Source organism: Oncorhynchus nerka, linkage group LG5 (assembly GCF_034236695.1).
Source record: "Oncorhynchus nerka isolate Pitt River linkage group LG5, Oner_Uvic_2.0, whole genome shotgun sequence".
Lineage (NCBI taxonomy): Eukaryota > Metazoa > Chordata > Actinopteri > Salmoniformes > Salmonidae > Oncorhynchus > Oncorhynchus nerka.
The window spans coordinates 38187214-38209256 of record NC_088400.1 but is presented as its reverse complement, the minus strand read 5'-3'; positions in this window follow the sequence as shown (position 1 = coordinate 38209256).

Below are 22043 nucleotides of genomic sequence, written 5' to 3'. Positions count from 1 at the left end.
GTTCCAAAGCTTCAACACTGTCCTCTCCTGTTGTTCCAAAGCTTCAATGCTGTCCTCTCCTTTTGTTCCAAAGCTTCAACACTGTCCTCTCCTTTTGTTCCAAAGCTTCAACACTGTCCTCTCCTGTTGTTCCAAAGCTTCAACACTGTCCTCTCCTTTTGTTCCAAAGCTTCAACACTGTCCTCTCCTGTTGTTCCAAAGCTTCAACACTGTCCTCTCCTGTTGTTCCAAAGCTTCAACACTGTCCTCTCTTTTTGTTCCAAAGCTTCAACACTGTCCTCTCCTTTTGTTCCAAAGCTTCAATGCTGTCCTCTCATTTTGTTCCAAAGCTTCAACACTGTCCTATCCTGTTGTTCCAAAGCTTCAACACTGTCCTCTCCTGTGGTTCCAAAGCTTCAACACTGTCCTCTTCTTTTGTTTCAAATCTTCAACACTGTCCTCTCCTCTTGTTCCAAAGCTTCAACACTGTCCTCTCCTTTTGTTCCAAAGCTTCAACACTGTCCTCTCCTGTTGTTCCAAAGCTTCAACACTGTCCTCTCCGGTTGTTCCAAAGCTTCAACACTGTCCTCTCCTGTTGTTCCAAAGCTTCAATACTGTCCTCTCCTGTTCTTCCAAATCTTCAACACTGTCCTCTCCTGTTGTTCCAAAGCTTCAACACTGTCCTCTCCTTTTGTTCCAAAGCTTCAATGCTGTCCTCTCCTTTTGTTCCAAAGCTTCAATACTGTCCTCTCCTGTTGTTCCAAAGTTTCAACACTGTCCTCTCCTTTTGTTCCAAAGCTTCAATACTGTCCTCTCCTGTTGTTCCAAAGCTTCAACACTGTCCTCTCCTTTTGTTCCAAACCTTCAACACTGTCCTCTCCTGTTGTTCCAAAGCTTCAACACTGTCCTCTCCTGTTGTTCCAAAGCTTCAACACTGTCCTCTCTTTTTGTTCCAAAGCTTCAACACTGTCCTCTCCTTTTGTTCCAAAGCTTCAACACTGTCCTCTCCTGTTGTTCCAAAGCTTCAATACTGTCCTCTCATTTTGTTCCAAAGCTTCAACACTGTCCTCTCCTGTTGTTCCAAAGCTTCAACACTGTCCTCTCCTTTTGTTCCAAAGCTTCAATACTGTCCTCTCATTTTGTTCCAAAGCTTCAACACTGTCCTCTCCTGTTGTTCCAAAGCTTCAACACTGTCCTCTCCTGTTGTTCCAAAGCTTCAACACTGTCCCCTCCTTTTGTTCCAAAGCTTCAACACTGTCCTCTCCTTTTGTTCCCAAACTTCAACACTGTCCTCTCCTTTTGTTCCAAAGCTTCAACACTGTCCTCTCCTGTTGTTCCAAATCTTCAACACTGTCCTCTCCTTTTGTTCCAAAGCTTCAACACTGTCCTCTCCTTTTGTACCAAATCTTCAACACTGTCCTCTCCTGTTGTTCCAAAGCTTCAACACTGTCCTCTCCTTTTGTTCCAAAGCTTCAATACTGTCCTCTCCTGTTGTTCCAAAGCTTCAACACTGTCCTCTCCTTTTGTTCCAAAGCTTCAACACTGTCCTCTCCTTTTGTTCCAAAGCTTCAACACTGTCCTCTCCTGTTGTTCCAAAGCTTCAACACTGTCCTCTCCTGTTGTTCCAAAGCTTCAACACTGTCCTCTCCTTTTGTTCCAAAGCTTCAACACTGTCCTCTCCTTTTGTTCCAAAGCTTCAACACTGTCCTCTCCTGTTGTTCCAAAGCTTCAACACTGTCCTCTCCTGTTGTTCCAAAGCTTCAACACTGTCCTCTCCTTTTGTTCCAAAGCTTCAACACTGTCCTCTCCTTTGTTCCAAAGCTTCAACACTGTCCTCTCCTTGTTCCAAAGCTTCAACACTGTCCTCTCCTTTTGTTCCAAAGCTTCAACACTGTCCTCTCCTGTTGTTCCAAAGCTTCAACACTGTCCTCTCCTGTTGTTCCAAAGCTTCAACACTGTCCTCTCCTTTTGTTCCAAAACTTCAACACTGTCCTCTCCTGTTGTTCCAAAGCTTCAATACTGTCCTCTCATTTTGTTCCAAAGCTTCAACACTGTCCTGTCCTCTGTCCTGTTGTTCCAAAGCTTCAACACTGTCCTCTCCTGTTGTTCCAAAGCTTCAACACTGTCCTCTCCTGTTGTTCCAAAGCTTCAACACTGTCCTCTCCTTTTGTTCCAAAGCTTCAACACTGTCCTCTCCTGTTGTTCCAAAGCTTCAACACTGTCCTCTCCTTTTGTTCCAAAGCTTCAACACTGTCCTCTCCTGTTGTTCCAAAGCTTCAACACTGTCCTCTCCTGTTGTTCCAAAGCTTCAACACTGTCCTCTCCTGTTGTTCCAAAGCTTCAACACTGTCCTCTCCTTTTGTTCCAAAGCTTCAACACTGTCCTCTCCTTTTGTTCCAAAGCTTCAACACTGTCCTCTCCTTTTGTTCCAAAGCTTCAACACTGTCCTCTCCTGTTGTTCCAAAGCTTCAACACTGTCCTCTCCTTTTGTTCCAAAGCTTCAATACTGTCCTCTCCTTTGTTCCAAAGCTTCAACACTGTCCTCTCCTGTTGTTCCAAAGCTTCAACACTGTCCTCTCCTTTTGTTCCAAAGCTTCAACACTGTCCTCTCCTGTTGTTCCAAAGCTTCAACACTGTCCTCTCCTGTTGTTCCAAAGCTTCAACACTGTCCTCTCCTGTTGTTCCAAAGCTTCAACACTGTCCTCTCCTGTTGTTCCAAAGCTTCAATACTGTCCTCTCCTGTTGTTCCAAAGCTTCAACACTGTCCTCTCCTTTTGTTCCAAAGCTTCAACACTGTCCTCTCCTTTTGTTCCAAAGCTTCAACACTGTCCTCTCCTGTTGTTCCAAAGCTTCAACACTGTCCTCTCCTTTGTTCCAAAGCTTCAACACTGTCCTCTCTTTTGTTCCAAAGCTTCAACACTGTCCTCTCCTTTTGTTCCAAAGCTTCAACACTGTCCTCTCCTGTTGTTCCAAAGCTTCAACACTGTCCTCTCCTTTTGTTCCAAAGCTTCAACACTGTCCTCTCCTTTTGTTCCAAAGCTTCAACACTGTCCTCTCCTGTTGTTCCAAATCTTCAACACTGTCCTCTCCTTTTGTTCCAAAGCTTCAACACTGTCCTCTCCTGTTGTTCCAAAGCTTCAACACTGTCCTCTCCTTTTGTTCCAAAGCTTCAACACTGTCCTCTCCTGTTGTTCCAAAGCTTCAACACTGTCCTCTCCTGTTGTTCCAAAGCTTCAACACTGTCCTCTCCTGTTGTTCCAAAGCTTCAACACTGTCCTCTCCTGTTGTTCCAAAGCTTCAACACTGTCCTCTCCTGTTGTTCCAAAGCTTCAACACTGTCCTCTCCTTTTGTTCCAAAGCTTCAACACTGTCCTCTCCTTTGTTCCAAAGCTTCAACACTGTCCTCTCCTGTTGTTCCAAAGCTTCAACACTGTCCTCTCCTTTGTTCCAAAGCTTCAACACTGTCCTCTCCTGTTGTTCCAAAGCTTCAACACTGTCCTCTCCTTTTGTTCCAAAGCTTCAACACTGTTCCAACACTGTCCTCTCCTGTTGTTCCAAAGCTTCAACACTGTCCTCTCCTTTTGTTCCAAAGCTTCAACACTGTCCTCTCCTGTTGTTCCAAAGCTTCAACACTGTCCTCTCCTGTTGTTCCAAAGCTTCAACACTGTCCTCTCCTGTTGTTCCAAAGCTTCAACACTGTCCTTTTTGTTCCAAAGCTTCAACACTGTCCTCTCCTGTTGTTCCAAAGCTTCAACACTGTCCTCTCCTTTTGTTCCAAAGCTTCAACACTGTCCTCTCTGTTGTTCCAAAGCTTCAACACTGTCCTCTCCTTTTGTTCCAAATCTTCAACACTGTCCTGTTTTGTTCCAAAGCTTCAACACTGTTCTCCTTTTGTTCCAAAGCTTCAACACTGTCCTCTCCTGTTGTTCCAAAGCTTCAACACTGTCCTCTCCTTTGTTCCAAAGCTTCAACACTGTCCTCTCCTTTTGTTCCAAAGCTTCAACACTGTCCTCTCCTGTTTGTTCCAAAGCTTCAACACTGTCCTCTCCTTTTGTTCCAAAGCTTCAACACTGTCCTCTCCTGTTGTTCCAAAGCTTCAACACTGTCCTCTCCTGTTGTTCCAAAGCTTCAACACTGTCCTCTCCTTTTGTTCCAAAGCTTCAACACTGTCCTCTCCTGTTGTTCCAAAGCTTCAACACTGTCCTCTCCTTTTGTTCCAAAGCTTCAACACTGTCCTCTCCTTTGTTCCAAAGCTTCAACACTGTCCTCTCCTTTGTTCCAAAGCTTCAACACTGTCCTCTCCTGTTGTTCCAAAGCTTCAACACTGTCCTCTCCTGTTGTTCCAAAGCTTCAACACTGTCCTCTCCTTTGTTCCAAAGCTTCAACACTGTCCTCTCCTTTTGTTCCAAAGCTTCAACACTGTCCTCTCCTGTTGTTCCAAAGCTTCAACACTGTCCTCTCCTGTTGTTCCAAAGCTTCAACACTGTCCTCTCCTGTTGTTCCAAAGCTTCAACACTGTCCTCTCCTTTGTTCCAAAGCTTCAACACTGTCCTCTCCTGTTGTTCCAAAGCTTCAACACTGTCCTCTCCTTTTGTTCCAAAGCTTCAACACTGTCCTCTCCTTTTGTTCCAAAGCTTCAACACTGTCCTCTCCTTTGTTCCAAAGCTTCAACACTGTCCTCTCCTGTTGTTCCAAAGCTTCAACACTGTCCTCTCCTTTGTTCCAAAGCTTCAACACTGTCCTCTCCTGTTGTTCCAAAGCTTCAACACTGTCCTCTCCTTTTGTTCCAAAGCTTCAACACTGTCCTCTCCTGTTGTTCCAAAGCTTCAACACTGTCCTCTCCTGTTGTTCCAAAGCTTCAACACTGTCCTCTCCTGTTGTTCCAAAGCTTCAACACTGTCCTCTCCTTTGTTCCAAAGCTTCAACACTGTCCTCTCCTGTTGTTCCAAAGCTTCAACACTGTCCTCCTTTTGTTCCAAAGCTTCAACACTGTCCTCTCCTTTGTTCCAAAGCTTCAACACTGTCCTCTCCTGTTGTTCCAAAGCTTCAACACTGTCCTCTCCTTTTGTTCCAAAGCTTCAACACTGTCCTCTCCTGTTGTTCCAAAGCTTCAACACTGTCCTCTCCTTTTGTTCCAAAGCTTCAACACTGTCCTCTCCTGTTGTTCCAAAGCTTCAACACTGTCCTGTTCCAAAGCTTCAACACTGTCCTCCTGTTGTTCCAAAGCTTCAACACTGTCCTCTCCTTTTGTTCCAAAGCTTCAACACTGTCCTCTCCTTTGTTCCAAAGCTTCAACACTGTCCTCTCCTGTTGTTCCAAAGCTTCAACACTGTCCTCTCCTTTGTTCCAAAGCTTCAACTGTCCTCTCCTTTTGTTCCAAATCTTCAACACTGTCCTCTCCTGTTGTTCCAAAGCTTCAACACTGTCCTCTCCTGTTGTTCCAAAGCTTCAACACTGTCCTCTCCTGTTGTTCCAAAGCTTCAACACTGTCCTCTCCTTTGTTCCAAAGCTTTGTCCTTCCTTTTGTTCCAAAGCTTCAACACTGTCCTCTCCTGTTGTTCCAAAGCTTCAACACTGTCCTCTCCTTTGTTCCAAAGCTTCAACACTGTCCTCTCCTTTTGTTCCAAAGCTTCAACACTGTCCTCTCCTGTTGTTCCAAAGCTTCTACACTGTCCTCTCCTGTTGTTCCAAAGCTTCAACACTGTCCTCTCCTTTTGTTCCAAAGCTTCAACACTGTCCTCTCCTGTTGTTCCAAAGCTTCAACACTGTCCTCTCCTTTTGTTCCAAAGCTTCAACACTGTCCTCTCCTGTTGTTCCAAAGCTTCAACACTGTCCTCTCCTTTGTTCCAAAGCTTCAACACTGTCCTCTCCTTTTGTTCCAAAGCTTCAACACTGTCCTCTCCTTTTGTTCCAAAGCTTCAACACTGTCCTCTCCTGTTGTTCCAAAGCTTCAACACTGTCCTCTCCTTTTGTTCCAAAGCTTCAACACTGTCCTCTCCTTTGTTCCAAAGCTTCAACACTGTCTCCTCCAAAGCTCTCCTGTTGTTCCAAAGCTTCAACACTGTCCTCTCCTGTTTGTTCCAAAGCTTCAACACTGTCCTCTCCTTTTGTTCCAAAGCTTCAACACTGTCCTCTCCTTTTGTTCCAAAGCTTCAACACTGTCCTCTCCTGTTGTTCCAAAGCTTCAACACTGTCCTCTCCTTTTGTTCCAAAGCTTCAACACTGTCCTCTCCTGTTGTTCCAAAGCTTCAACACTGTCCTCTCCTTTTGTTCCAAAGCTTCAACACTGTCCTCTCTTTTGTTCCAAAGCTTCAACACTGTCCTCTCCTTTTGTTCCAAAGCTTCAACACTGTCCTCTCCTTTTGTTCCAAAGCTTCAACACTGTCCTCTCCTGTTGTTCCAAAGCTTCAACACTGTCCTCTCCTTTGTTCCAAAGCTTCAACACTGTCCTCTCCTGTTGTTCCAAACACTGTCTTCAAACACTGTCCTCTCCTGTTGTTCCAAAGCTTCAACACTGTCCTCTCCTGTTGTTCCAAAGCTTCAACACTGTCCTCTCCTGTTGTTCCAAAGCTTCAACACTGTCCTCTCCTTTTGTTTCAAATCTTCAACACTGTCCTCTCCTCTTGTTCCAAAGCTTCAACACTGTCCTCTCCTTTTGTTCCAAAGCCTCACCACTGTCCTCTCCTGTTGTTCCAAAGCTTCAACACTGTCCTCTCCTTTTGTTCCAGAGCTTCAACACTGTCCTCTCCTGTTGTTCCAAAGCTTCAATACTGTCCTCTCCTTTTGTTCCAAAGCTTCAATACTGTCCTCTCCTGTTGTTCCAAAGTTTCAACACTGTCCTCTCCTTTTGTTCCAAAGCTTCAATACTGTACTCTCCTGTTGTTCCAAAGCTTCAACACTGTCCTCTCCTTTTGTTCCAAACCTTCAACACTTTCCTCTCCTGTTGTTCCAAAGCTTCAACACTGTCCTCTCCTGTTGTTCCAAAGCTTCAACACTGTCCTCCTTTTGTTTCAAAGCTTCAACACTGTCCTCTCCTTTTGTTCCAAAGCTTCAACACTGTCCTCTCCTGTTGTTCCAAAGCTTCAATACTGTCCTCTCATTTTGTTCCAAAGCTTCAACACTGTCCTCTCCTGTTGTTCCAAAGCTTCAACACTGTCCTCTCCTTTTGTTCCAAAGCTTCAACACTGTCCTCTCCTTTTGTTCCAAAGCTTCAACACTGTCCTCTCCTGTTGTTCCAAAGCTTCAACACTGTCCTCTCCTGTTGTTCCAAAGCTTCAACACTGTCCTCTCCTGTTGTTCCAAAGCTTCAACACTGTCCTCTCCTTTTGTTCCCAAACTTCAATACTGTCCTCTCCTGTTGTTCCAAAGCTTCAACACTGTCCTCTCCTGTTGTTCCAAAGCTTCAACACTGTCCTCTCCTTTTGTTCCAAAGCTTCAACACTGTCCTCTCCTGTTGTTCCAAAGCTTCAACACTGTCCTCTCCTTTTGTTCCAAAGCTTCAATACTGTCCTCTCCTTTTGTTCCAAATCTTCAACACTGTCCTCTCCTGTTGTTCCAAAGCTTCAACACTGTCCTCTCCTTTTGTTCCAAAGCTTCAACACTGTCCTGTCCTTTTGTTCCAAAGCTTCAACACTGTCCTCTCCTTTTGTTCCAAAGCTTCAACACTGTCCTCTCCTTTTGTTCCAAAGCTTCAACACTGTCCTCTCCTGTTGTTCCAAAGCTTCAACACTGTCCTCTCCTTTTGTTCCAGAGCTTCAACACTGTCCTCTCCTGTTGTTCCAAAGCTTCAATACTGTCCTCTCCTTTTGTTCCAAAGCTTCAATACTGTCCTCTCCTGTTGTTCCAAAGTTTCAACACTGTCCTCTCCTTTTGTTCCAAAGCTTCAATACTGTACTCTCCTGTTGTTCCAAAGCTTCAACACTGTCCTCTCCTTTTGTTCCAAACCTTCAACACTTTCCTCTCTTGTTGTTCCAAAGCTTCAACACTGTCCTCTCCTGTTGTTCCAAAGCTTAAACACTGTCCTCCCTTTTTGTTTCAAAGCTTCAACACTGTCCTCTCCTTTTGTTCCAAAGCTTCAACACTGTCCTCTCCTGTTGTTCCAAAGCTTCAATACTGTCCTCTCATTTTGTTCCAAAGCTTCAACACTGTCCTCTCCTGTTGTTCCAAAGCTTCAACACTGTCCTGTCCTTTTGTTCCAAAGCTTCAATACTGTCCTCTCCTTTTGTTCCAAAGCTTCAACACTGTCCTCTCCTGTTGTTCCAAAGCTTCAACACTGTCCTCTCCTGTTGTTCCAAAGCTTCAACACTGTCCCCTCCTTTTGTTCCAAAGCTTCAACACTGTCCTCTGCTTTTGTTCCCAAACTTCAATACTGTCCTCTCCTGTTGTTCCTAAGCTTCAACACTTTCCTCTCCGGTTGTTCCAAAGCTTCAACACTGTCCTCTCCTTTTGTTCCAAAGCTTCAATACTGTCCTCTCCTGTTGTTCCAAATCTTCAACTCTCCTGTTGTTCCAAAGCTTCAACACTGTCCTCTCCTGTTGTTCCAAAGCTTCAACACTGTCCTCTCCTTTGTTCCAAAGCTTCAATGTCCTCTCTTTGTTCCAAAGCTTCAACACTGTCCTCCTTTTGTTCCAAAGCTTCAACACTGTCCTCTCCTTTTGTTCCAAAGCTTCAACACTGTCCTCTCCTGTTGTTCCAAAGCTTCAACACTGTCCTCTCCTTTTGTTCCAAAGCTTCAACACTGTCCTCTCCTTTTGTTCCAAAGCTTCAACACTGTCCTCTCCTTTTGTTCCAAAGCTTCAACACTGTCCTCTCCTTTTGTTCCAAAGCTTCAACACTGTCCTCTCCTGTTGTTCCAAAGCTTCAACACTGTCCTCTCCTTTTGTTCCAAAGCTTCAACACTGTCCTCTCCTGTTGTTCCAAAGCTTCAACACTGTCCTCTCCTTTTGTTCCAAAGCTTCAATACTGTCCTCTCCTGTTGTTCCAAAGCTTCAACACTGTCCTCTCCTTTTGTTCCAAACCTTCAACACTTTCCTCTCTTGTTGTTCCAAAGCTTCAACACTGTCCTCTCCTGTTGTTCCAAAGCTTAAACACTGTCCTCCCTTTTTGTTCCAAAGCTTCAACACTGTCCTCTCCTTTTGTTCCAAAGCTTCAACACTGTCCTCTCCTGTTGTTCCAAAGCTTCAATACTGTCCTCTCATTTTGTTCCAAATCTTCAACACTGTCCTCTCCTGTTGTTCCAAAGCTTCAACACTGTCCTCTCCTGTTGTTCCAAAGCTTCAACACTGTCCTCTCCTTTTGTTCCAAAGCTTCAACACTGTCCTCTCCTTTGTTCCAAAGCTTCAACACTGTCCTCTCCTTTGTTCCAAAGCTTCAACACTGTCCTCTCCTGTTGTTCCAAAGCTTCAACACTGTCCTCTCCTTTTGTTCCAAAGCTTCAACACTGTCCTCTCCTGTTGTTCCAAAGCTTCAACACTGTCCTCTCCTTTTGTTCCAAAGCTTCAACACTGTCCTCTCCTGTTGTTCCAAAGCAACACTGTCCTGTTCCAAAGCTTCAATACTGTTCTCCTGTTCCAAAGCTTCAACACTGTCCTCTCCTTTTGTTCCAAAGCTTCAACACTGTCCTCTCCTGTTGTTCCAAAGCTTCAACACTGTCCTCTCCTGTTGTTCCAAAGCTTCAACACTGTCCTCTCTTTTTGTTCCAAAGCTTCAACACTGTCCTCTCCTTTTGTTCCAAAGCTTCAACACTGTCCTCTCCTGTTGTTCCAAAGCTTCAATACTGTCCTCTCCTTTTGTTCCAAAGCTTCAACACTGTCCTCTCCTGTTGTTCCAAATCTTCAACACTGTCCTCTCCTTTTGTTCCAAAGCTTCAATACTGTCCTCTCCTGTTGTTCCAAAGCTTCAACACTGTCCTCTCCTGTTGTTCCAAAGCTTCAACACTGTCCTCTCCTTTTGTTCCAAAGCTTCAACACTGTCCTCTCCTTTTGTTCCAAAGCTTCAACACTGTCCTCTCCTTTTGTTCCAAAGCTTCAATACTGTCCTCTCCTGTTGTTCCAAAGCTTCAACACTGTCCTCTCCTGTTGTTCCAAAGCTTCAACACTGTCCTCTCCTTTGTTCCAAAGCTTCAACACTGTCCTCTCCTGTTGTTCCAAATCTTCAACACTGTCCTCTCCTTTTGTTCCAAAGCTTCAACACTGTCCTCTCCTGTTGTTCCAAAGCTTCAATACTGTCCTCTCCTCAAAAGCTTCAACACTGTCCTCTCCTTTGTTCCAAAGCTTCAACACTGTCCTCTCCTTTGTTCCAAAGCTTCAACACTGTCCTCTCCTTTTGTTCCAAAGCTTCAACACTGTCCTCTCCTTTTGTTCCAAAGCTTCAACACTGTCCTCTCCTGTTGTTCCAAAGCTTCAACACTGTCCTCTCCTTTTGTTCCAAAGCTTCAACACTGTCCTCTCCTGTTGTTCCAAAGCTTCAACACTGTCCTCTCCTTTTGTTCCAAAGCTTCAATACTGTCCTCTCCTGTTGTTCCAAAGTTTCAACACTGTCCTCTCCTTTTTGTTCCAAAGCTTCAACACTGTCCTCTCCTGTTGTTCCAAAGCTTCAACACTGTCCTCTCCTTTTGTTCCAAACTTCAACACTGTCCTCTCCTGTTGTTCCAAAGCTTCAACACTGTCCTCTCCTGTTGTTCCAAAGCTTCAACACTGTCCTCCCTTTTGTTCCAAAGCTTCAACACTGTCCTCTCCTTTTGTTCCAAAGCTTCAACACTGTCCTCTCCTGTTGTTCCAAAGCTTCAACACTGTCCTCTCCTTTGTTCCAAAGCTTCAACACTGTCCTCTCCTGTTGTTCCAAAGCTTCAACACTGTCCTGTCCTTTGTTCCAAAGCTTCAATACTGTCCTCTCCTTTTGTTCCAAAGCTTCAACACTGTCCTCTCCTGTTGTTCCAAAGCTTCAACACTGTCCTCTCCTGTTGTTCCAAAGCTTCAACACTGTCCCCTCCTTTTGTTCCAAAGCTTCAACACTGTCCTCTGCTTTTGTTCCCAAACTTCAATACTGTCCTCTCCTGTTGTTCCTAAGCTTCAACACTTTCCTCTCCGGTTGTTCCAAAGCTTCAACACTGTCCTCTCCTTTTGTTCCAAAGCTTCAATACTGTCCTCTCCTTTTGTTTCAAATCTTCAACACTGTCCTCTCCTGTTGTTCCAAAGCTTCAACACTGTCCTCTCCTGTTGTTCCAAAGCTTCAACACTGTCCCCTCCTTTTGTTCCAAAGCTTCAACACTGTCCTCTGCTTTTGTTCCCAAACTTCAATGCTGTCCTCTCATTTTGTTCCAAAGCTTCAACACTGTCCTATCCTGTTGTTCCAAAGCTTCAACACTGTCCTCTCCTGTTGTTCCAAAGCTTCAACACTGTCCTCTCCTTTTGTTTCAAATCTTCAACACTGTCCTCTCCTCTTGTTCCAAAGCTTCAACACTGTCCTCCTTTTGTTCCAAAGCTTCAACACTGTCCTCTCCTTTTGTTCCAAAGCTTCAACACTGTCCTCTCCTTTTGTTCCAAAGCTTCAACACTGTCCTCTCCTGTTGTTCCAAAGCTTCAACACTGTCCTCCTTTTTGTTCCAAAGCTTCAATACTGTCCTCTCCTGTTGTTCCAAAGCTTCAACACTGTCCTCTCCTTTTGTTCCAAAGCTTCAATACTGTCCTCTCCTGTTGTTCCAAAGCTTCAACACTGTCCTCTCCTTTTGTTCCAAAGCTTCAACACTGTCCTCTCCTGTTGTTCCAAAGCTTCAACACTGTCCTCTCCTGTTGTTCCAAAGCTTCAACACTGTCCTCTCCTTTGTTCCAAAGCTTCAACACTGTCCTCTCCTTTTGTTCCAAAGCTTCAACACTGTCCTCTCCTGTTGTTCCAAAGCTTCAATACTGTCCTCTCCTTTTGTTCCAAAGCTTCAACACTGTCCTCTCCTGTTGTTCCAAAGCTTCAACACTGTCCTCTCCTTTTGTTCCAAAGCTTCAACACTGTCCTCTCCTTTTGTTCCAAATCTTCAACACTGTCCTCTCCTTTGTTCCAAAGCTTCAACACTGTCCTCTCCTTTTGTTCCAAAGCTTCAACACTGTCCTCTCCTGTTGTTCCAAAGCTTCAACACTGTCCTCTCCTTTTGTTCCAAAGCTTCAACACTGTCCTCTCCTGTTGTTCCAAAGCTTCAATGTCCTCTCCTTTTGTTCCAAAGCTTCAACACTGTCCTCTCCTGTTGTTCCAAAGCTTCAACACTGTCCTCTCCTTTTGTTCCAAAGCTTCAATACTGTCCTCTCCTGTTGTTCCAAAGCTTCAACACTGTCCTCTCCTTTGTTCCAAAGCTTCAACACTGTCCTCTCTGTTGTTCCAAAGCTTCAACACTGTCCTCTCCTTTTGTTCCAAAGCTTCAACACTGTCCTCTCCTTTTGTTCCAAAGCTTCAACACTGTCCTCTCCTTTTTGTTCCAAAGCTTCAACACTGTCCTCTCCTGTTGTTCCAAAGCTTCAACACTGTCCTCTCTCCTTTTGTTCCAAAGCTTCAACACTGTCCTCTCCTGTTGTTCCAAAGCTTCAACACTGTCCTCTCCTTTTGTTCCAAAGCTTCAACACTGTCCTCTCCTTTTGTTCCAAAGCTTCAACACTGTCCTCTCCTGTTGTTCCAAAGCTTCAACACTGTCCTCTCCTGTTGTTCCAAAGCTTCAACACTGTCCTCTCCTTTTGTTCCAAAGCTTCAACACTGTCCTCTCCTTTTGTTCCAAAGCTTCAATACTGTCCTCTCCTGTTGTTCCAAAGCTTCAACACTGTCCTCTCCTGTTGTTCCAAAGCTTCAACACTGTCCTCTCCTTTTGTTCCAAAGCTTCAACACTGTCCTCTCCTGTTGTTCCAAAGCTTCAACACTGTCCTCTCCTTTTGTTCCAAAGCTTCAACACTGTCCTCTCTGTTGTTCCAAAGCTTCAACACTGTCCTCTCCTGTTGTTCCAAAGCTTCAACACTGTCCTCTCCTTTTGTTCCAAAGCTTCAACACTGTCCTCTCCTTTGTTCCAAAGCTTCAACACTGTCCTCTCCTTTTGTTCCAAAGCTTCAACACTGTCCTCTCCTTTTGTTCCAAAGCTTCAACACTGTCCTCTCCTTTGTTCCAAAGCTTCAACACTGTCCTCTCCTTTTGTTCCAAAGCTTCAACACTGTCCTCTCCTGTTGTTCCAAAGCTTCAACACTGTCCTCTCCTTTTGTTCCAAAGCTTCAATACTGTCCTTCCTTTTGTTCCAAAGTTTCAACACTGTCCTCTCCTTTGTTCCAAAGCTTCAACACTGTCCTGTCCTATTGTTCCAAAGCTTCAACACTGTCCTCTCCTTTTGTTCCAAAGCTTCAACACTGTCCTCTCATGTTGTTCCAAAGCTTCAACACTGTCCTCTCCTGTTGTTCCAAAGCTTCAACACTGTCCTCTCCTTTTGTTCCAAAGCTTCAACACTGTCCTCTCCTTTTGTTCCAAAGCTTCAACACTGTCCTCTCCTGTTGTTCCAAAGCTTCAATACTGTCCTCTCATTTTGTTCCAAATCTTCAACACTGTCCTCTCCTGTTGTTCCAAAGCTTCAACACTGTCCTCTCCTCTTGTTCCAAAGCTTCAACACTGTCCTCTCCTTTTGTTCCAAAGCTTCAACACTGTCCTCTCCTGTTGTTCCAAAGCTTCAACACTGTCCTCTCCTTTGTTCCAAAGCTTCAACACTGTCCTCTCCTTTTGTTCCAAAGCTTCAACACTGTCCTCTCCTTTTGTTCCAAAGCTTCAATACTGTCCTCTCCTTTGTTCCAAAGCTTCAACACTGTCCTCTCCTGTTGTTCCAAAGCTTCAACACTGTCCTCTCCTTTCAACACTGTCCTCTCCTTTTGTTCCAAAGCTTCAACACTGTCCTCTCCTGTTGTTCCAAAGCTTCAACACTGTCCTCTCCTGTTGTTCCAAAGCTTCAACACTGTCCTCTCCTTTGTTCCAAAGCTTCAACACTGTCCTCTCCTTTTGTTCCAAAGCTTCAACACTGTCCTCTCCTTTTGTTCCAAAGCTTCAACACTGTCCTCTCCTGTTGTTCCAAAGCTTCAACACTGTCCTCTCTTTTGTTCCAAAGCTTCAACACTGTCCTCTCTTTTGTTCCAAAGCTTCAACACTGTCCTCTCCTGTTTGTTCCAAAGCTTCAACACTGTCCTCTCCTTTTTGTTCCAAAGCTTCAACACTGTCCTCTCCTGTTGTTCCAAAGCTTCAACACTGTCCTCTCCTGTTGTTCCAAATCTTCAACACTGTCCTCTCCTTTTGTTCCAAAGCTTCAACACTGTCCTCTCCTGTTGTTCCAAAGCTTCAACACTGTCCTCTCTTTTTGTTCCAAAGCTTCAACACTGTCCTCTCCTGTTGTTCCAAAGCTTCAACACTCTCCTCTCCTTTTGTTCCAAAGCTTCAACACTGTCGTCTCCTTTTGTTCCAAAGCTTCAACACTGTCCTCTCCTGTTGTTCCAAAGCTTCAACACTGTCCTCTCCTTTGTTCCAAAGCTTCAACACTGTCCTCTCCTGTTGTTCCAAATCTTCAACACTGTCCTCTCCTTTGTTCCAAAGCTTCAACACTGTCCTCTCCTTTTGTTCCAAATCTTCAACACTGTCCTCTCCTTTTGTTCCAAAGCTTCAATACTGTCCTCTCCTTTTGTTCCAAAGCTTCAACACTGTCCTCTCCTGTTGTTCCAAAGCTTCAACACTGTCCTCTCCTTTTGTTCCAAAGCTTCAACACTGTCCTCTCCTGTTGTTCCAAAGCTTCAACACTGTCCTCTCCTGTTGTTCCAAAGCTTCAACACTGTCCTCTCCTTTTGTTCCAAAGCTTCAACACTGTCCTCTCCTTTTGTTCCAAAGCTTCAACACTGTCCTCTCCTGTTGTTCCAAAGCTTCAACACTGTCCTCTCCTTTTGTTCCAAAGCTTCAACACTGTCCTCTCCTGTTGTTCCAAATCTTCAACACTGTCCTCTCCTTTTGTTCCAAAGCTTCAATACTGTCCTCTCCTGTTGTTCCAAAGCTTCAACACTGTCCTCTCCTGTTGTTCCAAAGCTTCAACACTGTCCTCTCCTTTTGTTCCAAAGCTTCAACACTGTCCTCTCCTTTTGTTCTAAATCTTCAACACTGTCCTCTCCTGTTGTTCCAAAGCTTAAATACTGTCCTCTCCTTTTGTTCCAAAGCTTCAACACTGTCCTCTCCTGTTGTTCCAAACTTCAACACTGACCTCTCCTTTTCTTCCAAAGCTTCAACACTGTCCTCTACTGTTGTTCCAAAGCTTCAATACTGTCCTCTCCTGTTGTTCCAAAGCTTCAACACTGTCCTCTCCGGTTGTTCCAAAGCTTCAACACTGTCCTCTCCTTTTGTTCCAAAGCTTCAATACTGTCCTCTCCTGTTGTTCCAAAGCTTCAACACTGTCCTCTCCTTTTGTTCCAAAGCTTCAACACTGTCCTCTCCTGTTGTTCCAAAGCTTCAACACTGTCCTCTCCTGTTGTTCCAAATCTTCAACACTGTCCTCTCCTTTTGTTCCAAATCTTCAACACTGTCCTCTCCTGTTGTTCCAAAGCTTCAACACTGTCCTCTCCTTTTGTTCCAAAGCTTCAACACTGTCCTCTCCTGTTGTTCCAAAGCTTCAACACTGTCCTCTCCTTTTGTTCCAAAGCTTCAATACTGTCCTCTCCTGTTGTTCCAAAGCTTCAATACTGTCCTCTCCTGTTGTTCCAAAGCTTCAACACTGTCCTCTCCTGTTGTTCCAAAGCTTCAACACTGTCCTCTCCTTTTGTTCCAAAGCTTCAACACTGTCCTCTCCTGTTGTTCCAAAGCTTCAACACTGTCCTCTCCTGTTGTTCCAAAGCTTCAACACTGTCCTCTCCTTTGTTCCAAAGCTTCAACACTGTCCTCTCCTTTTGTTCCAAAGCTTCAACACTGTCCTCTCCTTTGTTCCAAAGCTTCAACACTGTCCTCTCCTGTTGTTCCAAAGCTTCAACACTGTCCTCTCCTTTTGTTCCAAAGCTTCAACACTGTCCTCTCCTGTTGTTCCAAAGCTTCAACACTGTCCTCTCTTTTGTTCCAAAGCTTCAACACTGTCCTCTCCTTTGTTCCAAAGCTTCAACACTGTCCTCTCCTTTTGTTCCAAAGCTTTTTTTGTTCCAAAGCTTCAACACTGTCCTCTCCTTTTGTTCCAAAGCTTCAACACTGTCCTCTCCTGTTGTTCCAAAGCTTCAACACTGTCCTCTCCTTTTGTTCCAAAGCTTCAACACTGTCCTCTCCTTTTGTTCCAAAGCTTCAACACTGTCCTCTCCTGTTGTTCCAAAGCTTCAACACTGTCCTCTCCTGTTGTTCCAAAGCTTCAACACTGTCCTCTCCTTTTGTTCCAAAGCTTCAACACTGTCCTCTCCTTTTGTTCCAAAGCTTCAACACTGTCCTCTCCTTTTGTTCCAAAGCTTCAACACTGTCCTCTCCTGTTGTTCCAAAGCATCAACACTGTCCTCTCTTTTTGTTCCAAAGCTTCAACACTGTCCTCTCCCAAAGCTTCAACACTGTCCTCCAAAGCTTCAACACTGTCCTCTCCTTTTGTTCCAAAGCTTAAACACTGTCCTCTCCTGTTGTTCCAAAGCTTCAACACTGTCCTCTCCTTTTGTTCCAAAGCTTCAACACTGTCCTCTCCTTTTGTTCCAAAGCTTAAATACTGTCCTCTCCTTTTGTTCCAAAGCTTCAACACTGTCCTCTCCTGTTGTTCCAAATCTTCAACACTGTCCTCTCCTTTTCTTCCAAAGCTTCAATACTGTCCTCTACTGTTGTTCCAAAGCTTCAACACTGTCCTCTCTTTTTGTTCCAAAGCTTCAACACTCTCCTCTCCTTTTGTTCCAAAGCTTCAACACTGTCCTCTCCTTTTGTTCCAAAGCTTCAATACTGTCCTCTCATTTTGTTCCAAATCTTCAACACTGTCCTCTCCTGATTTTCCAAAGCTTCAACACTGTCCTCTCCTTTTGTTCCAAAGTTTCAACACTGTCCTCTCCTTTTGTTCCAAAGCTTCAACACTGTCGTCTCCTGTTGTTCCAAAGCTTTAACACTGTCCTCTCTTTTTGTTCCAAAGCTTCAACACTGTCCTCTCCTTTTGTTCCAAATCTTCAACACTGTCCTCTCCTGTTGTTCCAAAGCTTCAATACTGTCCTCTCATTTTGTTCCAAATCTTCAACACTGTTCCCTCCTGTTGTTCCAAAGCTTCAACACTGTCCTCTCCTGTTGTTCCAAAGCTTCAACACTGTCCTCTCCTTTTGTTCCAAAGCCTCAATACTGTCCCCTCCTGTTGTTCCAAAGCTTCAACACTGTCCTCTCCTTTTGTTCCAAAGCTTCAATACTGTCCTCTCCTGTTGTTCCAAAGCTACAACACTGTCCTCTCCTTTTATTCCAAAGCTTAAATACTGTCCTCTCCTGTTGTTCCAAATTTTCAACACTGTCCTCTCCTGTTGTTCCAAAGTTTCAACACTGTCCTCTCCTTTTGTTCCAAAAGCTTCAATACTGTCCTCTCCGGTTGTTCCAAAGCTTCAACACTGTACTCTCCTTTTGTTCCAAAGCTTCAATACTGTCCTCTCCTGTTGTTCCAAAGCTTCAACACTGTCCTCTCCTGTTGTTCCAAAGCATCAACACTGTCCTCTCTTTTTGTTCCAAAGCTTCAACACTGTCCTCTCCTTTTGTTCCAAAGCTTCAACACTGTCCTCTCCTTTTGTTCCAAAGCTTAAATACTGTCCTCTCCTTTTGTTCCAAAGCTTCAACACTGTCCTCTCCTGTTGTTCCAAATCTTCAACACTGTCCTCTCCTTTTCTTCCAAAGCTTCAATACTGTCCTCTACTGTTGTTCCAAAGCTTCAACACTGTCCTCTCCTGTTGTTCCAAAGCTTCAACACTGTCCTCTCTTTTTGTTCCAAAGCTTCAACACTGTCGTCTCCTGTTGTTCCAAAGCTTTAACACTGTCCTCTCTTTTTGTTCCAAAGCTTCAACACTGTCCTCTCCTTTTGTTCCAAATCTTCAACACTGTCCTCTCCTGTTGTTCCAAAGCTTCAATACTGTCCTCTCATTTTGTTCCAAATCTTCAACACTGTCCTCTCCTGTTTTTCCAAAGCTTCAACACTGTCCTCTCCTTTTGTTTCAAAGTTTCAACACTGTCCTCTCCTTTTGTTCCAAAGCTTCAATACTGTCCTCTCCGGTTGTTCCAAAGCTTCAACACTGTCCTCTCCTTTTGTTCCAAAGCTTCAATACTGTCCTCTCCTGTTGTTCCAAAGCTTCAACACTGTCCTCTCCTGTTGTTCCAAAGTTTCAACAATGTCCTCTCTTTTTGTTCCAAAGCTTCAACACTGTCCTCTCCTTTTGTTCCAAAGCTTCAACACTGTCCTCTCCTTTTGTTCCAAAGCTTAAATACTGTCCTCTCCTTTTGTTCCAAAGCTTCAACACTGTCCTCTCCTGTTGTTCCAAAGCTTCAACACTGTCCTCTCATTTTGTTCCAAAGTTTCAACACTGTCCTCTCCTTTTGTTCCAAAGCTTCAATACTGTCCTCTCCTGTTGTTCCAAAGCTACAACACTGTCCTCTCCTTTTGTTCCAAAGCGTCAACACTGTCCTCTCCTGTTGTTCCAAAGCTTCAACACTGTACTCTCCTTTTGTTCCAAAGCTTCAACACTGTCCTCTCCTGTTGTTCCAAAGCTTCAACACTGTCGTCTCCTGTTGTTCCAAAGCTTCAACACTGTCCTCTCCTTTTGTTCCAAAGCTTCAACACTGTCCTCTCCTTTTGTTCCAAAGCTTCAACACTGTCCTCTCCTGTTGTTCCAAAGCTTCAACACTGTACTCTCCTTTTGTTCCAAAGCTTCAACACTGTCCTCTCCTGTTGTTCCAAAGCTTCAACACTGTCGTCTCCTGTTGTTCCAAAGCTTCAACACTGTCCTCTCTTTTTGTTCCAAAGCTTCAACACTGTCCTCTCCTTTTGTTCCAAAGCTTCAACACTGTCCTCTCCTGTTGTTCCAAAGCTTCAATACTGTCCTCTCATTTTGTTCCAAATCTTCAACACTGTCCTCTCCTGTTGTTCCAAAGCTTCAACACTGTCCTCTCATTTTGTTCCAAAGCTTCAACACGGTCCTCTCCTTTTTACTGTTGTTTTTATTTCTTTACTTACCTATTGTTCACCTAATACCTTTTTTGCACTATTGGTTAGAGCCTGCAAGTAAGCATTTCACTCTACACCTGTTGTATTTGGCACACGTGACAAATAAACATTGATTTAATTTGAAATGCCTCAACCCTGTCTTCTCCTGTTGTGCCAATGCCTCAACCCTGTCCTCTCCTTTTGTGCCAATGCATCAACCCTGTCCTCTCCTGTTGTGCCAATGCCTCAACCCTGTCCTCTCCTGTTGTGCCAATGACTTAAACCTGTCCTCTCCTGTTGTGCCAATGCCTCAAACCTGTCCTCTCCTGTTGTGCCAATGCCTCAAACCTGTCCTCTCCTGTTGTGCCAATGCATCAACCCTGTCCTCTCCTGTTGTGCCAATGCCTCAACCCTGTCCTCTCCTGTTGTGCCAATGCCTCAACCCTGTCCTCTCCTTTTGTGCCAATGCATCAACCCTGTCCTCTCCTGTTGTGTCAATGCCTTAACCTGTCCTCTCCCGCTGTGCCAATGCCTCAACCCTGTCCTCTCCTTTTGTGCCAATGCCTCAACCCTGTCCTCTCGTTTTGTGCCAAGGCCTCAACCCTGTCCTCTCCTTTTGTGCCAATGCCTCAACCCTGTCCTCTACTGTTGTGCCAATGCCTCAACCCTGTCCTCTCCTGTTGTGCCAATGACTCAAACCTGTCCTCTCCTGTTGTGCCAATGCCTCAAACCTGTCCTCTCCTGTTGTGCCAACGCCTCAAACCTGTCCTCTCCTGTTGTGCCAATGCCTCAAACCTGTCCTCTCCTGTTGTGACAATGCCTCAACCCTGTCCTCTCCTGTTGTGCCAATGCATCAACCCTGTCCTCTCCTGTTGTGCCAATGCCTCAAACCTGTCCTCTCCTGTTGTGCCAATGCCTCAAACCTGTCCTCTCCTGTTGTGCCAATGCCTCAAACCTGTCCTCTCCTGTTGTGCCAATGCCTCAAACCTGTCCTCTCCTGTTGTGCCAATGCCTCAAACCTGTCCTCTCCTGTTATGCCAATGCATCAACCCTGTCTTCTCCTGTTGTGCCAATGCATCAACCCTGTCCTCTCCTGTTGTGCCAATGCCTCAAACCTGTCCTCTCCTGTTATGCCAATGCATCAACCCTGTCTTCTCCTGTTGTGCCAATGCATCAACCCTGTCCTCTCCTGTTGTGCCAATGCCTCAAACCTGTCCTCTCCTGTTATGCCAATGCATCAATCCTGTCCTCTCCTGTTGTGCCAATGCCTCAACCCTGTCCTCTCCTGTTATGCCAATGCCTCAAACCTGTCCTCTCCTGTTGTGCCAATGCCTCAAACCTGTCCTCTCCTGTTGTGCCAATGCCTCAACCCTGTCCTCTCCTGTTGTGCCAATGACTCAAACCTGTCCTCTCCTGTTGTGCCAATGCCTCAAACCTGTCCTCTCCTGTTGTGCCAACGCCTCAAACCTGTCCTCTCCTGTTGTGCCAATGCCTCAAACCTGTCCTCCCCTGTTGTGCCAATGCCTCAAACCTGTCCTCTCCTGTTATGCCAATGCATCAACCCTGTCCTCTCCTGTTGTGCCAATGCCTCAACCCTGTCCTCTCCTGTTATGCCAATGCCTCAAACCTGTCCTCTCCTGTTGTGCCAATGCCTCAACCCTGTCCTCTCCTTTTGTGCCAATGCCTCAACCCTGTCCTCTCCTTTTGTGCCAATGCCTCAAACCTGTCCTCTCCTTTTGTGCCAATGCCTCAAACCTGTCCTCTCCTGTTATTCCAAAGCTTCAATACTGTCCACTCCTGTAGCTGCAGTTTTGAACACTGCCCTCTCCTGTTGTTACAATGTTGAACACAGTCCTCTCCTGTTGTTACAGTGTTGAACACAGTCCTCTCCTGTTGTTACAGTGTTGAACACAGTCCTCTCCTGTTGCTAGAGTGTTGAACACAGTCCTCTCCTGTTGTTACAGTGTTGAACACAGTCCTCTCCTGTTGTTACAGTGTTGAACACAGTCCTCTCCTGTTGTTACAGTGTTGAACACAGTCCTCTCCTGTTGTTACAGTGTTGAACACAGTCCTCTCCTGTTGCTAGTGTTGAACACAGTCCTCTCCTGTTGTTACAGTGTTGAACACAGTCCTCTCCTGTTGCTACAGTGTTGAACACAGTCCTCTCCTGTTGTTACAGTGTTGAACACAGTCCTCTCCTGTTGCTACAGTGTTGAACACAGTCCTCTCCTGTTGTTACAGTGTTGAACACTGCCCTCTCCTGTTGCTACAGTGTTGAACACAGTCCTCTCCTGTTGCTACAGTGTTGAACACAGTCCTCTCCTGTTGCTACAGTGTTGAACACAGCCCTCTCCTGTTGCTACAGTGTTGAACACAGTCCTCTCCTGTTGCTACAGTGTTGAACACAGTCCTCTCCTGTTGCTACAGTGTTGAACACAGTCTCCTCCTGTTGCTACAGTGTTGAACACAGTCCTCTCCTGTTGTTACAGTGTTGAACACTGCCCTCTCCTGTTGCTACAGTGTTGAACACAGTCCTCTCCTGTTGCTACAGTGTTGAACACAGCCCTCTCCTGTTGCTACAGTGTTGAACACAGTCTCCTCCTGTTGTTACAGTGTTGAACACTGTCCTCTCCTGTTGCTACAGTGTTGAACACAGTCCTCTCCTGTTGTTACAGTGTTGAACACAGTCCTCTCCTGTTGTTACAGTGTTGAACACAGTCCTCTCCTGTTGCTACAGTATTGAACACAGTCCTCTCCTGTTGTTACAGTGTTGAACACTGCCCTCTCCTGTTGCTACAGTGTTGAACACAGTCCTCTCCTGTTGCTACAGAGTTGAACACAGCCCTCTCCTGTTGCTACAGTTTTGAACACTGCCCTCTCCTGTTGCTACAGTGTTGAACACAGTCTCCTCCTGTTG